Below are 13,201 nucleotides of genomic sequence, written 5' to 3'. Positions count from 1 at the left end.
CCTATCTATCTATCTATCTATCTATCTATCTATCTATCTATCTATCTATCTATCTATCTATCTATCTATCTATCTATCTATCTATCTATCTATCTATCTATCTATCTATCTATCTATCTATCTATCTATCTATCTATCTATCTATCTATCTATCTATCTATCTATCTATCTATCTATCTATCTATCTATCTATCTATCTACCTACTACCTATCTACCTATCTACCTATCTACCTATCTACCTATCTACCTATCTACCTATCTACCTATCTACCTATCTACCTATCTACCTATCTACCTATATACCTATATACCTATCTACCTATATACCTATCTACCTACCTATATACCTATCTATTCTACCTATCCATCACATCAAAGCATTGAATAAGTTTGATGCTTACATTTGAGTAAAGCATTGTATCATTTCTTATCTGCAGCAGACGTTGTTGGAAGGTGTCTCTGCCCCATTTCTGATCCTCAATTCAGTTTGTATGCTTTACACTGATCTCAAAAGCAAGAAACATTGTTGGATACCAAAATTGCAGGGGGAAATAAACTCCCCTTTTGATACTATGGCCAATAAATAGTGAACGGCAACAGTAATTGAGATACACCCATGAGCGTTTAACAATATATATCTGCTTATTTCCTAATCAGTCCATTACAGGTTTCGATCCGCAGCAGATCCTATTGTCTGCGTCCACCACCAATCTGCACCATGTACTTCACCATTCTCATTACAGGAGGTCATGTAAAGTGTCTTCAGTAGGGGCTTGTCTACCTCAGGGCCTTTTCTCAGCTGCAGCAGACTGGAACTGAAATGACACTGTTGCTTCTTGGCTTCTTACTCTGCAACTTCAACATTTACAGTAACAATTTTATAACCACCATAAACAATATAACGGTATCTGCGCCTATCTTTGCGGTGGTAATTCTGTTGGTGTGTTTGTACATTTTTGTGCATCCATATGTAGACATTTTCAGTAACCAACGCTTTCTGGAAATCTGATCTCATAATCAACACTGCTGGTTAGGCTCTTAAAACTAAAAAGAAGAACAAGTAGTGGTAAAGGTGGTTACTTTTTCACATGTATTATGACCTTTCTTTCAACAATGTTCTACAGTTGATGGTGATAAATGATTGTATGCACACAAAAACACAAGCACAACATAACACACTTTCACATCAGCATCTCTGGAATCTCTCAGCACCTGGGAAAAACTCTTTGCTGTCCAAAAAAGTTAATGCACAACAGACCGCTCTCCTTCTCTCTCTCTCTCTCTCTCTCTCTCTCTCTCTCTCTCTCTCTCTCTCTCTCTCTCTCTCTCTCTCTCTCTTTATCCATTTGGCCTTGTTAAACCTCTGCAAATCAAATCCGCTTTCCATCAGGGTTGTATAATTGTTGTTTTTGTTAAAGGAACACTGGGGCTTTCAGAGCTATTCAACTTGACAAGTCTCTGCTGCTGCTGCTTGGTTCTTGTGGCCTGCCGCTGTGTCCTGGTGGAGAGCATATTGTGTCAGAACCCCTGCTGGATCTACAGCTCTACTGACTGTTTCTGAGTGACCCGTAAGATTGTAAGAGTGTCAACTTCCCCTGACAGATAGCCGTTTAGGCTTTTGTCAAACTGGAACTTGTCAGCTACCTCTTATCATTTGTGCAGCTGCCAGGATTCTATAAAAAATCTAGTATGTCCTGGGAAAATGTATTACATTTTGTAATTCATTTAATGGTCCATATAAATAAGTATAGTGTCAATGTCAGAAGAAAATAAATCTTTAAGAAATAAAATATAGTAATGCATTAAATGTCATACTATATACATTGACAGTTATAGTATATTATAACATATTATATTATATATATATTATATTATATATATATAACACTTATGCAGCAATTTGTGCAATTACAACATTTAAACATTTTTTTAAGACTTAATATAAATATTTATCTGCTTCAGTAAAGACACAAAGATGATATTTAATATTCTCACAAGGTTCTTGTAAGAATGGTCCCTATATTAACTTGTTATGATTCTTTGGACGTGTGCCCTACTTACATATAAAAAGCTGTATAAAGATGCACAAATGTAAATCCTTGACAATGCAGAGACATGATTTGTTGAGACTGGCTTGAATTGTGAACCTTCAACTGATACCTAAGAAGAAGAGCTACATTCCATTAGGAGTTTATTGCTGTCACACTTTAAGCAGCAACAGTTTTACACACCTCCTAGGTTTACACAGCTACAGTAACCCGCGGGCAAAGCTGGAGGAGCTCAATCATAAGAGTCTGTCGTCTCAACTTCTATCTTCCCTGTCCTTTGCCCTTAGATACCGACCGGCCGGCGCTCCTAACCAGCCCTGACCCTGACAAATCACTCATTTTTATACAATTACCTCCCGCTCCCTTCCTGCACATGGCTGGGTGCAAGTGTCGCCCGTCTGCCTGCCATTGTGTGCTAATTTTAGGCCTATTATTTGCTCTAACAAATGTGCAATGGGCAGAGTCACTTTCACATTATAGTTTGCACCCAGAGGGGAAGTCTTCCCCCTCATCATGGATCAAAGGTCTCCTCTATTGTATCTAACTTCCTGTTTCCCTTTTTAGCTACTGTGTGTTGTTTTTTCTCACTCTCTCAACCTGCACCAAGCCACACGAGCAGTTCAGGGCTTCAAATTGAACACTGCTGTGAGCAACAAGGATGAGGAAGTGCCCTTTGACTTTTAGTCTTTGTGATTACAGGAGTGCCAACAGGTGATGTTGAACTATGAGCGAGATACAGGGAGATGCGTAAAGTAAGAGCTTTCTCTCTTGATACCGCGCATCCTCAGATGGGAGGAGAAATCTGGATTCTATTGTTGAACTGTCAACAGAGGTGTCCTGATTTTAAAAAATGACGCTTCACCTTTCTCCAGTTCAATTTCCACAGAGGGTAAATGTTAGAGGCTGAGCCGCTGAGATTATGGTGACTTTGATCTTCCACAAATACGCTTTTTCAGAGTAGAAGATGCAGTTATGCGCTCTTATAATCTTACAAAATCATTACATAAACCTGTGCTAACTGTTGATGGTTGCTGTTTTATCTATATCCCCTCAAATGACTTATTGTCTTGCATGACTGATGTAACTATGTGTCACAGGAAGCTGCACAGTGCAGCAGACTGGGAAGACCCTGGTGTCACAAAGCTAAACAAATCACATCTCACCATTGTACTGTGAACAACCGACCCAACACATGTCTCCTATGAATCATATGGACACGTTTGTCTGGGAGATAAAAGGCAATAAATAAGCAGGCAGGGAAAGGTCACCGTAAGTTTCGGAGTCAAGAAACACACTTTAGCCGTCGTATAGCTCAGTGTGTAGAGCAGGCGGCCATATACTGGGGTTTGAACCCCATGCGGTGGACCCAGGTTTGAATCCGGCCTGAGTCCCTTTGCCGCGCGTCTTCCCCTCTGTCTCCCCATTTCTGAACTGCACTGTCACTGTATTAAAGGCACTGGTTGCCCAAAAATTATTTTTAAAAAAAGAAACACACTTAGATCTAAAGGATTATTCCTCTATACATAACATCAGGACAGGGCAGGAAACACAGGCAGTCAGTCAATAATTGTTTTCTACCAATTTTAGCCAAACGTCTTATATTGTCAAGGACCTATTGCTTCAGTATTGTCATCATCCATTTTAATTTCTCAGTGACCTGCTTGTTTCACAAATGTTTTTGTCTAATGAGTAGTTAAGGATGATGTAAGCGTGACTAATGGATCAGATCACTCTTTCAGAGACCCGTCAATACCATCACTAGTTTCGCCCAAGTTTGATCCTCTAAAAGAATCCATTAATGCAAACTGTGTCCAAACACACAGTCTCCAAACATGTTAAACACATACAGTCATCTGTGTCCCTATTAGTACACAGATTTGATCTGCAAAAGACACAGTAAAGAAGTCATGCTTTCTGATTCTTTTACAAACAAACATCAGTAATGGAGCAGAACTGAGAGGTTCCAACATGGCTTGGTGAGGAGGCATTTCTTGGAGCCCAGTGATCCTGTAATTAGGGCCACACAGAAGGTGAAAGGGATTGCTGATCGCTGTTGAGGTGACCTCTTTGGTGCTGGGGAATGGAGGGTTAGAGTGACTGCGGCCAGTTCTGCGGCTATGGGAGTGTGTCATCCTCTGCTACGTGACGTGTCCATGTTAATCCAGAATGTCCCCCATGGGACAACAAAGGGACCGAGCCCTGCAGACTTACAGAATGAGCGGTTTGCTCATGATCCTTTAGGTCAAACATTTTCCTCCAAGCAAACAAGGCTGATGATTTCGCAGAAACTGTGTAGAGAGAACGTTTTTATTTTCAGTATATTTCTTTTGTGTTTCACCATAGCATCATAAGTGAATACACAGAACTGATTAGCAATCTAAACAGCTTTAGATGTAAGAATTATTTTGGGGAAATTCATATATTATTTTGCACTTAAAAGGTCCTATTGTCATGCTTTTCTTTTCCATTTTGTCATCATTTATATTTCAATGCTATTGCTAATTGATATATATATATATATATATATATATATATATATATATATATATATATATAACGGTAATTATGAGTATGTTGGCAATATATTTGTTGGTTAAGACCATTGTAGGTACATGCATTGGAAAGTTGCAGGAGCTATGAATGCTGTAATACATTGCATTGGATAATTGATCAATTCTTTATGTACAATCTAAATATATATATTTGTATCAAAGAAACATCAAATAAAACTTTTTTGCATACAAATTTGATTAAAAACATAAACATAATTCACCTGGAATTTTGTTTTCTTGGCCCACTCATGGGCTACAGTTGTTTCTGCTCTTGGCTGCCTACTTTTTTTGCCTCGGTGCAGCAGCCTGCATGTCTTTCTCTCTTACCATGATGGTTATAGCCAAACTGGGCACTGCCTGGAACAAGCACAGACAAATTGACTTTATCCTCTTTTGTAAAGTTCAGGGGTCTGACAGACGGACAGAGACACACAGAAGGGGCGGAATATCTGTGAGCATCTGTATGTCAGGGAGTCATGAGGCATCTCATGGGGCATGTTTAGAGAGTACAGAGCGGGGTTGAGGGGCGTGGGGGTTAGTGCTGTGTGGAATGGAGCAGACTGAAGGGGGGCAGGTCACTGTGCCTTCAGGCAGGTGGGGGTGGGCTCAGGAGTTAATTGGTAGTTTGTAGTTTGATCCTGAACATTGGTGACAAGTCTGTGTGGCCAGACCCAGTGAGCCCCGCTGCATATTCACTGTGTCGCAGGGCATCGCGGCAACTGTCACAGCTCACCAAGGCAGAGAGAAAAGAATGGAGGAAGGGGTAGTGTGGGGAGGAGAGATAAGATGAAGACAGAGTCTTTTTTGTATTTCTCATCTCACTTCTCCTTTGTTTTCTTTCTTACCTTTGATACCTAGCAGTGCTGTTTGATGGAACTGGATCAATTGTTCACTGGTGAGAAAAGCCAGCTATGGCCATTTAAAGCCAGGTTTATTAAGTAGAAGAGAGGGAGAGTCAGGGCCTAGCATGATGCTAGGGTGAATCAGTGAAGCCCTGCTTCTAATTGTGGCCCAGGGAAACCATTGTAGCTGGGCTGCGGGTCACCCCGGGCCCCAGCAAGGTTACACTGGCCCTCTTAAACCTGTTGTTGCCTGGCGCTCACATAAAAATTACACCTCGTAAATATGTACAGCTAGGGAGTGTGTGAGGCAAGATGGGGTCAGTTACTTTTCTGAACCCTGCCCTTTAAACTTGCAGTCACCTTGGTCCTGCTGTCGACTGCCTGTTAGGTTTTTCCCTCAGCCTGCGTGGCAATGCGAGACAAGCAGCTGTGTATTTACTGGCTGTTCTGTTCGCTGGGTAGTTTTATTTTGCACCTCATGTTGCTCTTAAGCTGTGCATCACTGAATGATGTCTCCTGTTTGCCAATCTGCTTCTTGTACTTGCTTTGATGTGTTTTTATATTAAGGATAAAAACCTTCTTTTGACTCTCTTCTATTATTTCTGTGTATAGAAAATATCTCTCCACACACAGAACATAGTTTCTTTCAATCACAGGACACTTTGGCCCTCACACTGTTAATACTTTCTGTCTATAGCGTTAATTAAGTGGCAATGTTATTCTAGCGCTGACAACCAAAGTTAATCTTTAAATTGCTAATGATTATAAACTTGTTAAATTACCTCCTGCAAGTCAGTTTCACCTGCAGCAATAAATATACAGTATACAATAAGATTGGGGGAAGGAAGCAGATGCCCCCAAAACAGCATTTATTTACCTTTAACAAACCCTAAGACCTCTAATGGCCATTATAATAATCATTCAAATGAGTTGGAATTTATGATTAAAGATTTTTGAGTTAGCATAATATTCATTGCTGGTGCTGCAGCAGTTTTATTATGTTTTTTGTTTTGTTTTTCTGTCAGAGTCCTACCCAAATCTCCCTGTCCTTTCCCACATTGATATCTTTTGTTGAAATTATTAAAAGCCGCTTTTGCTTTGAGGGTTGACTTCATATTTTGTAGTTTTCTGTCTTGTCTGTTGGCGTGTTGATCTGCAAGTAGAAAGGTGAAGATTAACCAGAGAACCTTTATAGTGTAAGCAAAGAATTCTCAATGTAAAGCTGTTTATTTATTTGTTAATTATAAATACAGTAAATCCCAAAAAGAGTAGGAATTTGAAGTCACATAAAAAACATTGTGGGCAATATTTCATAAGGATCATGATTCAGCAGCCTCTCACAAAATCCATTCCTCCCTTAATTCCGTCCTATATTATTATATCACTCTATTGGATGAATTTAAATGTAAATATCAACGTTGTTATAGCTCAGAGGGGAAATCGGATGCTGTACATGAAGTTTTCTCTGGCTATGGCACTGACTACTGTATGTGCATACATGTACAGTATAGTATGGTTAGAACTGGACCGTTGTAATAAGGCCTCTTTTGTCATTAAGAGTGAGTAATGGGGATACAGGCAATAAAGAGCCCAGGGGAAGGCATCAAAACCTTTGTCAGCCTAATATTGTTTTAGAACGTATTTATCCAGATTGAGCTTCATTACTCTCTCTCCCTCTCTTTCTCTCTCTCTCTCTTTCCTTTCTCTGCCAATTTTCCCCTTCTTTGGTTCCCAGGGACCTATGTGGGAACAATAGATGTACAATTAACGTGGGCAGGCACGGGAGAGCAAGCGTTTGATGTTCCTGTTGAGTGGCCTCCTTGCTGAGGGTAGGAAAGCAATGTTTGCCTGTGCTCAGGCTTTACTGTGTGTTTCCCTTCTTTCTGAAGCATATTAGCTCCCATGATTATTAAAATTCAGGCCATAAATAAGCTGATGCCAGGTGCAATATGCCAGAAATAATGTTTACAAAGCCAAGGCCCTCATTACCTCCCCAAGGCCTAAAATAGGAAGACAAGGAGTGGGAGGAAAAAAAGGAAAAATGCTTTTAGCCTCTTTTATGCTCACTTTCATTCTGTTCTTCTTCACTCTCATTTCCTCATGTGCCATTCCTGTCCCACTTAGTGTGAGGAGCAAGACAAAGCAATAGTCATGGTAATACCCTATGGTATCAGTAGCAATATATATATTAACCCCAGTAGATCCAGATGAAAACCAAAAGTACTTGTTCTGCTCTATAGTGCTTTTTGCTTGTCAATTGGACACATTTTCATTCATGGTGAGAAAATTAGATATTTATAGTTTCTATTTCATCTAATCCATTGGACATTGAGTGAAAACAACACCAACACTGGGAGAGCATGAAAAATTAACATAGGCCACAGCTTGTTGGACCTGGATGAAACCCAGGAAAATGTTGGCCCGAAAGTATCCACTGAGCACTACAGTGTTTCAAATCAGGCTAATAAAATCAGCACGAATCAAAATAGAGAAGATCATAGTCTGCAGAAATAGTAAATAAAAAATGGCAGGAGATTGCCAATGTAGGGAAGAAGATGTGTGTATTTTATAATAAGCACTCACACTTATATGCACAAACATACAGTACACAGAAAATAATAGCAAACATACTCGCATACACTTCAACCTACACAAATCAAGAAGCAAACATGGTGCACCCACTTTCAGTCCGGTGTTGGCAGGTGCTTGTTCTAAATTTAGTGTCTTTGATCAGTGGCGCTGCTGATGGAGGCTGGTGGAGGTTTTTAACAAAAGATGTGAGGAGAAGACAGACAGCATGTCACATAAAAGCTTGTTGCTTTATTGGGAAAGCAGGTTGGAAGAAGTGAATTCTGAAGTGTGAAGTAATGAGGACAAGGTTGAATCTTCTCAGCAAAGCATAAGCAAATGTGGGTTGGTACAGCTGCTGACACAACAAATGTCACATTCTCTATAACAAGTACACACAGAAACCAAAAGCCGATGGGTGATCATTTCAGGTGTTATCACTGCAGAAACCATCCAATCGATGTACACAATATGTTGATTAAGTGTTAAATTACTATTCTAGAATTACAACATTCCTTTACTTCAGAGAAAATCTTGCCAGGAGGTCAGAGGCTGAATTGGTGTCCAAAGCACAGGAATTTGGCACTGGAGTTGTTTTTAGACTACTACAACAGTTGGTTAGGGCAACAATTTCACATTTGGGGCGATACACCCTTTCTAGCTGAGAGTAATATGAAATGTATTAAAACTCCATGCATATGATCAGCATGATCTTTGATATTCAACCAAAACATTCTTTTCCCAAACTTAAACACATTCTACGAGTCACCCAAAAAATAACCATTTAACATCTATAATGTTTTATTTTACAGGAGCAGGTATTGTAGAAGGACAAAATAAATATTCTGACAGTGAGCAGTTTGCAGATAAAGCACTTCAGTATAAAGATTTGTGGCAGTGTGTCCTAAAAAATACTTGTGAATGTTATATATTTGTGTTTGAATGTCATTTTTGAGGGCTGTATCCTCTATTGTACAGCCATAAACTGTACAATGTTCGCCCTTGACAAAGAGAAGATAACTTGAAAGGAGTTTTTATTTTTTTACTGTTTTTCTTCCTCTTCTTTTCTTTTTTCATGTCTGAGTGTGTCTAAGACTTTCCATTTGGCTGTCACCTTAGATCTGCTTCTTATCTTCAGAGAACTCATCTACTCTTCTTGGCAGCTAATGGACCCAGTGTGGAGGTGTGGCAATAAAATGGTGTATAGTCAGTGTGGAGGAATACCTTACAGAGATGGCTTTCAGACTCTCAGCTAAAGGAGGGTAACATTAGGGGCTGAATTATAAAAACAACATCTCTAAATAAGGGTAGCAATTTCTGTCACAATGAAGCAAAGATATTTAAGTTTAGCATGCTATTTGGATGTTGAGCATTACAATCAGCTGGATTAATTGAAGCTGATCTGTATAGGTTCTCTTCTTTATGTCAGTGTAACGAAGTAAGGAAGAAAAGAGGTTAATAGGCAGAGGTGTTGAAGCAGTGAAATGACAGATAAAGCTTTTTGCTCCTGTAAAGCAAAATACCTTGATAGACATTATTCTTATGGAAAGACAACATCACTGAGGAGTTGTGAAATGTATTGGTGTCACCTAAACAAATTGGCAAGGTTGAAAAACTTAAATCTAGTCTGCATAGGATTTAATGAAACAGATACTACTTGTGGAATTGCTGCCAGCTGCACAGCACCATTTGCAGCTGAGGGAGAGCGGGGATAAATCAGAAGTCAAATGCCAATACGCCATCGGCCAAATCTCTCAACCTGATGAAACACAAGAATAATCAGATTTGGAGAAGGTTTTTTTGGGGGGTGGAAGTTCTGGGGGAGTGGGAGTGTTGGGTGATGATATGAGCAGGATGAAAAAGCAGTGATTTTCCCCAACTTACTGACAGTCCTAAACAAGGTTGTTCTCTTGAGGGTGGTGTTGGGGGGGGCGGGGGGGGGGGGGTATCACGGGGTCTCGTCTCCAGACTTGATCCCAGCAGCTTGGAGAAAAAACATAGAGGAGAGATAAAATGTTCTTTGTGGGGCACTAAGGATGGGTTGGTTGATCTGTGGGTCAGATAAGGGGAGTGAAATTGAGAGTTTGACAGATGAATTAGTCTTGTTATATAACGCTCATTGTGCACAAGGTTAACTGAATGTGTGTCTGTGCACATTCAAGTTCCCTAATGTATACTGCCTGCAACCACATACAGTGAGTAAATCTCTGTCTGGTTGTCCAAGGTGACACGTGTGTATCTGTGTTGCCTGTTGCAGGTATTTCATCACCTTGTTCATCAGTTGACACAGATGTGGACAGAAAAGCCTGAAAACAACAGCTACATAGCTACTTCTCTGTCAAGCCGAACACTAGACACCTTGGCTGTCATTACATTTACACACTCTGCAGATGCACTCGCATTTGCACACACTTGCCATATCACTTGGTTAGATGCTGACTGCTAGCACACATTTTACAATGACATACATTTATCTGTAAAGACTTATTGAAACATGAGATTCCTCCTGAACATGGTATGTAAGTAATAGTTCATGACATAATTCATCCATCACAAGGCATGTTTAGACAGGAGAGTTTGTTTCACTATAATGTCATAATGTTCTCTGAATTCAGTACAGTCAGAATTTTATGCCTGGATTAAAAAAGAATATCATGAACATCTCGTGCAATATCTGTCATATTTAACAAGCAAAAATGCTCAGTTACTTTCGAGCAAAAAGCATTATAAGTAACAAAAAACCTATTATGAAAATACGTAATTCATTTAAAAACACTAACATATTAACTGAGAAGATAATTGTACTTATAATTGAGAAAATTATAATACAGTGAAATAAGCTGTATAATGATGCCAAAATAATTCAATTTGTATTATTATTATTATTATTACTATTATTAACATAAACAATACATTTTCCAAATCATTATTTATTATCAGAATTAATCATTACCAAGTGAACACTGACTGTCACATCTTTGATCCAACTTTTCACAAATTCTCTGAAATGTTTCTTTTTACCAACTTTTTGTGGAGTGAAGGCTGATGAACCTCATATAATCTTTGGATAGCTTCTTAGTGATGGCACTTTTGTTATTCTGTGATTGGCCCTCTTTTGATTTCACTGGAAACGAGCCCTCTATTTAAGACTGTAATCATGCAATCCCCACAGTTGACAACGTCTGAATGTCAACGGGCCGGTTGTTTGTGCGACTCGTACTGATCCATACTATCTGCCTGTCTGAATGAGAGAGCAGCGGTAGCCGAGCAGAGAGGGCGGGGGACAGCGGGCTACTGCAATGTGGAAAACACCGGTGCGTTTGCTGTAAGGGACGTCAATTTCCTGGGTTGATTTTTTTTGTTTTTGTTTTTGTCTTTCGCAGTAGATCTTTGATATTGTATATTTTGTTCTGATCTTCGGGACTTTTCAGTGAAGCGTGTGTGTGTGTGTGTGTGTGTGTGTGTGTGTGTGTGTGTGTGTGTGTGTGTGTGTGTGTGTGTGTGTGTGTGTGTGTGTGTGTGTGTGTGTGTGTGTGTGTGAGCATACCAGACATACAGTATACAGTATCATGCTGCATGCAGCGCCATAGGCAGCACGCATACAGCACTGTTTCCATGGAGCAGAGACAGACAGCAGGCCTGAATCCGATAGAGTAAGATCATTTAAACTAACAATTTATCATCTTAACGACAGGCATGTATGCTTTATTTCATTAATATTTTTTGAAAAGAATAACTCACTTAATTTTCTAGCCCAGATTATTCAGAATGTATTTATGCACGCGCGATGGAGAGGCCTTTTTTATTTGCATCGTTATTCACAAATAATTCCAATGTGCACTCGTTCTGAAATGTGTTAAGTGCTTTAATATATTTAATCTAATTTTGAACGATGGTGTGGCTTGTAATGTCGGATAAGCCTAACTCGATGAGTTTTTTAACGCAACAAATGAAGCATTTAAAGATTAGTAAATCAACTGTAATTTTCCATATTGGTTTAATTTGACTCGTAAAATATTTGCATATCAAGTTCAGTGCTGCATCCAACTATGTAATATATATAATATCAGTGCCCTTCCAAATGGAGATAAAAGTATTCATAGACGTTTTTTGTGTTAATTAGGTGTGAACATTTATATTCAATTTCAATGTTATTTTTTTAGACGATTTTCCATTAACCTAAAATTTCAACACATTTTATCAGTATTTTAAGATCCGTATTATTATTATTATTATTATTATTATTATTATTATTATTATTATTATTATTATTATTATTATTATTATTATTATTATTATTATTATTTTATATACAGGACCCTATTATCGTCCTGCCGTGTGTTCTGCAGTTCCCTAGCGCCATGCAGTGGAGGGAAACTATTTCCAATACGGATTCATTTTCCTCTCCTCACTGCCAGGAGGGATTTCTGCTCATTTGGTACATCAGAGGCATGATTCCCTTATTCCACTTTAGGTTGATAACCCTAAATATATAAATCCATGCAATTCCTTTTCATTAAAGATATGCTTTTTGACTCTTTTGATTGATGATTACTATTGTCAGATAGTTATAAAATAGTGCCTGCGCTAAAAATTATTATCCTTTGGCTTTAAAGGGATCCAGATATATCTTGTCAAAAGCTAAATAAACTTTAGTTCGAGTAAACTTTGATGTCGAAAATCAAAAGCGTTTTAGCACCAAATCTGTTTCAGCAGGAAAGCCTAATAGCCTAATTGGGTCTATCAAGTAAAATTGATACAATAACATCCCCTCGAGCGGTTCAAAGAATGCCCAAAGAAAACTGTGACACTTTTCTTTTTTTTCGTGTAATGACCCCTGCAATTTTCATCCACCCGGACTCATTTGCCGTCGAGCGGCGGAAATATTACATGGGACCATTTGAGCATGATTTTTCTTTGAAACAATTTCTCCAGGTCGCTCCTGAGGGGAGTTTGAAAACATGTCGGCCTTAATTAGCGCTTCAAACATCACACACGAATCCAGGAGTTTGTCCTGTTTGGGATTTGAACTACAGATTATTACAAAAAAGATTATTATTCTTTTTAGAATAATTATTCCGCCATAAAGAGTGCACCATTTCTGAAAGTCACATCCAACGTACATGCACAAGGCAATCTATGTTATGATTGTTTTGGTTTTGATTTTTTCGATTTAATTGTTATCTTTTA

This window comes from Eleginops maclovinus, chromosome 8 (assembly GCF_036324505.1).
Source record: "Eleginops maclovinus isolate JMC-PN-2008 ecotype Puerto Natales chromosome 8, JC_Emac_rtc_rv5, whole genome shotgun sequence".
In the NCBI taxonomy this organism is placed as follows: domain Eukaryota; kingdom Metazoa; phylum Chordata; class Actinopteri; order Perciformes; family Eleginopidae; genus Eleginops; species Eleginops maclovinus.
This window is presented reverse-complemented; position numbering follows the sequence as displayed.